Below are 7,397 nucleotides of genomic sequence, written 5' to 3'. Positions count from 1 at the left end.
GCTCAGCTAAGTTAAATATTCCTAGAAATGATACCTAGAAAACTCATCAGATTTGTTATCGTTCGTCACAGAATTTTACATTGATTTGAGCGTCCTGCAACAGGCTCAGAGAGCAGATAGCAGCGGAACAGCAAGAATGTTAATTGAAAAGACCTAATGCGGTTATACGGGGATGTTTAGATGGCATTACGCCCAGCTGCTCATACAGTGTTTAAGTGCTTGACGATTACTCTTGCTTAAACCACGACAGATTACGTAATTGGCGGCTCAGAAACAGAGATGTAGGGGTACGTAATGCGAAGAAGCCACAGTCTGGAGACCAGATCACGTAGCAAGGCGGACAGAACGGAACTTAAAAAAGAGTCCTATGGCCAGCTAAGACAAAATAGGTTTAACGACTATTTTATCAGAACCGACTGAGCTGTTCGGCAGAGCGCTGTAAAGTTTCAAAGATAAAGCATTTAATTTTCAAATTGCTTATAAATAGGTCAAGTGTATCATAGCTATACTTAACGCAAGCTAGTTCATTTTTAAAGCTACAAATGTCTGTATTAGGGGGCACAATTACATAAATTATCATTCGGGACCGCATTGTAAGTACGTATAACTAGAAAATTATCCGTAAATACTGGACCATCTGCGAATGGTAGGAGAAAAGTCATAGCAGGGAATTACTCTAGTGGTTTCAAAAGCGTTTACGACATCAATTGAAACTATAAACTAGGCGTTATTCCTTCGCAGGCCGGGTGATATGGATATCGTTAAAAGTCAAATCACAAGATCTGGACTAACGAAAACCTACGAAATCATATATATTTAAAAAATAGAACGTCTGACATATTCGTAATAAAGCTTAGCGCGAGAGTTAGGTATAGTTATGGATGGCGAGTTTACTAGACTATCTCGGCCAACCTGACTATTAAATAATAGGGCACCTGCTTGAATCCCAAGAGAACCACATATGTCAGCAAGTGGACAAGTACGCGCAATAATCGCTGAAAGATTTCAGAGGCCGTGAAATTGAATTTCATAACCCTGCCAACCATGACGACTAGTCCTTCGGTAACAGATGAGGAACCAACTGGAAGGCGAAAGGGACGTTGAGGCATGCGATAGTAATGAGCCTAGCCCGCCTACCGTCATGAATAGGAACTAGAAAAATTACACAGGACTTCATAAAATTCATAAAAATTATTTAAATTACGCTCGAAGCCTATAAATTGGTGATCAAGTAACGCCTGATGCGCACCGCTCTAACAGTTGACTTTATATTCATTCACGATCCGAAAATATTATAGATGGCGAGAAACGACATTAAATTAAGCCTCTATTGACACCATTTTCTAAGTAAACAATACACAAAAAAAGCAAGAAAGAAGGAAGATGTTTGATAAACAACATCTTGTTTACTTTGAGAAAAATCTTAATATAATCAGGAACCATCTTTCCTCTGACGCTCGTAGCACTATGGCAAGATCGTTATTGTGTCTCTGTATAACAGAATATGCATACTAACTCAACGAAAACGTAGTGATCCTGGTTTCGTCTAAGGAAAAATACTTTATTCGTACTAATGTAAACGTTTCAGACGTGAAATAACGTATTTAAAATAGGAATATTTTTTTTTCCTCATTAGAATATTTCACTGGAGGAGAGACACTTTGGTGAAAAGGAAAGTTCAAGTTGTATTGGTTCATTTCATTTGACGTATCTATGTCGTTTTTCGGCAGCCTGCTTTAATGCTAGTTCTCAACATAATCTCAGTTGACAAATGGACCCGAAAACTTCTGCATTGGCCTATTCGAAAGGTGTCTGTACTGCAGCGGCTAAACTCCAGTTAACAACAAGCGGTGGCATGATAAAACAGCATAGCAAAATTCCCAAACAGTCTTCGAATCCAATTTACGTAAGTGAACCACGTCGATCCCTTCGAAAATAGGCACACAACCAAGTTCATGAGAACTTACTACCGATGGAAACAACGCATATCCATTATTGACGCTTGCTTTAATATATTTTTCCTTGATCAACTTTCTGTCGAGTGTGTCTTACAACTGTCGACTCTTGTATGCCTTAAAATTTTTCAGCCAAGCTGAACCCGTTCTGGCACGAAACTATCTGATAATGAATTCTATTTAACAGAAATAACTGATACACAACTGATTTGATACATCTTCAATGTTCACAGTTAGCTATTGTTTATTCCTCGGAGCACTTCTAACCGATTTATATAGGAGAAACAGCTTTTAACGTCTAAACATTTAGTCAGGATGAGACCAATGGGGGGACAGACGCAGGTAGCCTTACTTTTTAAAAATACCGCTTTAAACATTTAGGATTTTTATAATACTTCTTTATTGCTAATTATTGTCATTTGTCCGCTGCTGAATTGTCGAGCAGAGGACGGATGTCAGTCTCCAGGTTCAAGGTAATGAAAAACTTTTACGATAACATCGAAAATGAATGAGAAATGACATTGTAAGCACTCGTAGGTCATTTCATGGACACCTGCTCCCTTTTTTAATTAATTGTACATGATATAGTGTTTGTCTTCTGTGCCACACACACACTCTGTTTGGTAAATAAAAATGTTTTCAATTAAATTCAAAATGTGCGCCAGTATTTTTTCTTTCTGCTAAATAACATTAAATGCTATGACCAATGTCCACTGAAGCTACGACGTTAGCTGAGCGATGCAAACCTGAGTAATAAATAACCGCCAAACTTCTAGAAAAAATGCTTCCAAAGCAGTAAATAGAGAATAAATGTTCACTCATTATCGGTGTAAGACATATATTTCGGTTGTGCACAGGCTTCGCCCGTTCAATATAGTTACTTATATTTGGCACGGGTCATTTTTTAATGAAATTTTTAATTTCCCGCAGTGTAATATAGTTAACCTTTGACGAAGATTTTTACTGATCTTTTTCGTTAAAACAATTGTTCCGTTTACTGTAGGCGCCTAGTGCCATTTTGTTATTAGTATCCAGTGTTCCTATCCTAAAGTTAGATAAATATATCCAACTATTATAAAAATCTCATGTAAATAGAAGCGATAAAGTTTGTGTGTCAACTAGTAAATTGAGCTTGTAAGTCTTCAAACTTTCAAAAAACGTAATACCTGGTTAAATTAATGCATCACTCCACTATGTTAAATATTTGTCGTATTTCAGATACGAGTCCGACGATAAGTAGTTGTGATCTCTGAGGTGTTCGAAGTTAAAATCATTTAATTGAAAGACCTAAAGGTAAAGGTCCCAGCTTATACCCTATTTGAATTAAATATAAATGAAGCTACTAGCCCTAGAGAATCGATGTTCTGCCGGGCCTATTAGCGTTAACGGCTTTTATCTGATACGTGTTTAAAATACTATTTCGAGGTAGCTTTGTTGCGAATTCGTTAGGTACGTGTAGGCAAACGTCATAACGATTAGTTCGTAATAAAATAAAAGCACTTCAACCAATGGTAGGCGCACTTTATTTTATAGACATTATAAGATGGTGACGTTTATAGACATAGCGTCATTGCCGCTGAATGGCTTTCTCGTATATCTCAGAGTGATAAGTAAGCGTTGCAGCAGCTTCAAACAAACCTCAGCCATACTAACAAGTTGAAAGTAAGTAGTCATTTCTTGTTTAAATCTACACGACAATTGGTTATGGGAGTCTTACGATGAGCTGGCATTTTTAAGAGTTCCCTGTAAACATCTACGAAGAGGGAACCGCCATGGAACCGACATGCTCTCCATAAAATCTACAAACCGTATGTTTATTAGGGTCCCTGCAAAACCACGTAAGTCGCTGATAAAATCAGATTATTTTTGCAGAAACAAGTCGGTGAGCGGTTTATAAACTCCTATAAACCCTTTATTATGGATAAAGCCTTTGATGTCAATATATACGTATGACTCATCACCTTTTTCTGAACGGCTAGTCTTCAGAATATCTACTTTCTAGTAACAATTAGGGCGCACATTATCCGTTGAAACAGAAGATCCGCATAGGTGCTAGACCTTCATATCTTCAATGGTGTCCCATACGACGTATAGTCGATTCTAAGGATAAACCATCAAGTGTCGCTAGAGGAGGCTCGAAATGTTTGATCGGTTTTACGAAGATTAGCCACAACTTCCATTCGACACTACTCAACAAAGTTTAGGTGAAAAGTCAAAAGCAAAAAGTCCCTGATCAGTCACATGACGAAAACTAGACACATGCTTGTAATTAAGCGGAAATCATAAGGACGGCTTGTATTCCACAAGTAATCTCACACATAGCCCTACTTGAGACTGACTAGATTTTCTTGAGATTTTTGACTTCTAAACTCACCTCGTATATCCGAATATGAAAACAACGCGTCCTACTGTAATATTCTTAAATAATATCTATGTAGCAAAAAATTATTATGATATAGTCTGTTTTTGAATGACCAATCAAATATAGGGTTTAACAACAGAGATCAGACCTCTGGGAATCTGTAACCTTAGTGGGATCGAACGCCAATGAAACCAACTGTAAAGGACAATATACTTGACAATTAATAATAATAACAAGCATTTGATTAAAATTCTGCTGCCGAATGTTTTGGTAATTGCTTTGGACTGCTAGACAATATGTCCAATCCAATGTTGGGATGAATGTTTTTAAGTCTACGTTCACACAACTTTTGGGAAAAAAAAGAATAATTGTATCTCTGCAAAGGGCATGTGAAATCAGGTTGATAGACTGACGAATAATAAATGTGCCTAAAAGGAGGAGGGCCTTTACTGTGCTGCTGTTTTTGGCCTTGTTAAGGAACTTCGTAAGGCATACCACCGCTGTAGACGGACTGAACTTCGCAGGTCAGACAGATTTAAGCGAGGTAAGTTTTCTGTATCGGGAATTGCACGACGAGGCTAGCGAATTCTCATAGGAATTGTTCAGAGGTTGCAAGGTGGAACATCAGTGGCGGCTAATGCAGAACGAGATATCATGATCAGGTATGACTGACTGATTTAGCTAGCAAGCGGTACAGATCATCACCCTGGGTTTCAAGGCAAATAAGGCGGACACAGTTGCTGCCAGGTGCTATACTTCTATACCGATGTCAAATAAAGTTACATTGTCGCAGTATTAAGGGAACTTTGATTGGATAAATGTCAGCAGTTCGCTGAGAAGACTAGTTTCGTTTTAATAGAAACCTATATTGTTGCAGATGTCCTGAAGTGGCAGGATCGGAAATTTTTTTAGACAAATTCCTTTATCGACGTGCAGAATAGAGCACAGCACTGATGTCCTTTGACACGCACAACTGAAAATAGTTGTGAGGTAATAAAGGTCAGAATTTATTTAATTAAAGAGAATCAATTCTTATATTCAAGATGCCCATGCTGTTGGCCTTTGCAGGACCGAGGTGAAGCTATACAGACTACTAATGATTTTTTTGTGAGCCAATCAGTCATTAGACAGAGATAGAGTGGAAACATCCATTTTTCAAGGACTGGTCATGATTATGACTAAAGAAAATGATGAATGCGAGGGCAGATAAAAAATATTATTTGTCGGCATTAGATTCACATGTGTAATGAGTACAGATACAAATTGAGTTGTATTATGTTCGAGAAGTCAAGGAAAACCGTGACATTGCCTGGGCAGACTTGATTGCACTAAAGTTTGTAACTGTCGTAAGTATCTATAATTCCATTATGAAAGAAATCACCATTACTAATTATAATGCTCGATCGAAATTATCCGAAGGGTAATCGACGCATCAGCGATATTGTCGCGAATCTGAACGGTGTCCTATGCCAACAAACCACATATAGCATGCTTTTAACAACAACGACATATGTCCCCCATGGACACCAAAATGTGATGCCTTAATTCACCCTGGCATGTATATATATATATATATATATATATATATATATATATATATATATATATAATTGCTACTATTATGTCCCAGAGTAAATTAATTTTGTGAAATGTGCTGTCGAGTTATTTTTGCCCAAAAAGTACGTCCATCTAGTCTCAAATCATCTTGACCCATAGAGCCCCCAAGGTGGTCATAAAATATAGCTAAACACACTGATTCTCATAGCTATTGCATTTAACTAGCTAGCCATGTTCGATTTGTTATGGCAAATGTGGGGCCTAGGTATTGAGGATTCTGTGGTGTTAATAAATGTTCCAAAATAGCCTCACGTTTTAAAATTCGATTCAAATGTTTAATCTACGTGCATTCAAGAAGGTTGTACAGTTTTAATCAACGTTTTAATGGCGGAGTGGCTCGTGCAGAAGATCGCACTGCACAACCTTTGAAACAGGTAGAATAATTAAAACATTCTACTATATAATAGGGGGGGGGGGGGGTCGGTAATAACTTTGTTTATTGATGTTGGATTATCTAAGACTTAGTAAAAAACATGTGGTGGTAATCTGAAATGTGTACATGATTCAGTTGCGAGGAGAGTAATACCATTATGAAATATCATGCCTCGAAGAAATGTGTCACATCTGAATTAATCTTCACATCGTAGAACCATTGTTACGCTCTATAGTAAACCGAAATTTAACCAGTTCATTATTTAGCTGATGCGGTTTTATGTTAGCAATGAGGATCTAATATATCTGCACTATTGTCGAATGACCCATCACGTGCTCGTCGATGCTCAGCCAAAAAAAAGATGATCTTGAAAAAGATCTTTATCTTCATATGATCGAGGATGAAATCATCGCACAGACTTAGCTATTTATGTAACTTGGCCTGTTTGTCAGAGACTTGACTCCAAGTTTCTTTCATACAAAATACAACATATCTCTAACATCAGTCGAATCCTGTTGGGGACTTTTCCTGACTTTGCCCCAAACGTATTACAGACACCGCTTGAATAACTGGGAATTATCGAGAGACCGTCGGCATTCTTAGAAGTGTTCTGAAAACACATTGAGAAATATTACAGAAATCGTTGCTTGCAGGCTTCTGTAGGCTTGGACAAGATAAAGTCTCATCTATTATACAAGCTACATTTCTATGGAATCCGCTCTTTAGTTTGAACTCGTGTGTGTATGTGTAGCATGAGGTTTCCTTGACTACGGTGTGATTTCGTCGCGCCGCTTTTACCCATATGGGCACGTGGCCTCCACCCATGCTGCTTTATGATCAATTGACAATGAAACTGTCGGAAGTGGTACTGTTATCATCAATCGGATCGAATAAATACTGCCGCTTATCGGGATGACCAGTAGAGGGTTTGAGCTCGTTGGCTCCATTATATCTGTTAGGCCACACCGATGGCGACTTAGGTATGAAGAAAGGAGTATTGATTTAGGTGAGTGCGTGTGTTTGTGTGTGTGTGTGGGTGGGTGGGTGGGTGTGCGTGCGTGTGCGTGTGTGTGTGTGTGCACGGGTCCGA

Source organism: Varroa destructor, unplaced genomic scaffold, assembly GCF_002443255.2.
Source record: "Varroa destructor unplaced genomic scaffold, Vdes_3.0 BEIS01000003.1, whole genome shotgun sequence".
Classification (NCBI taxonomy): Eukaryota; Metazoa; Arthropoda; class Arachnida; order Mesostigmata; family Varroidae; genus Varroa; species Varroa destructor.
The sequence above is the reverse complement of the archived record's forward strand: the minus strand, read 5'-3'. Positions refer to the sequence as shown.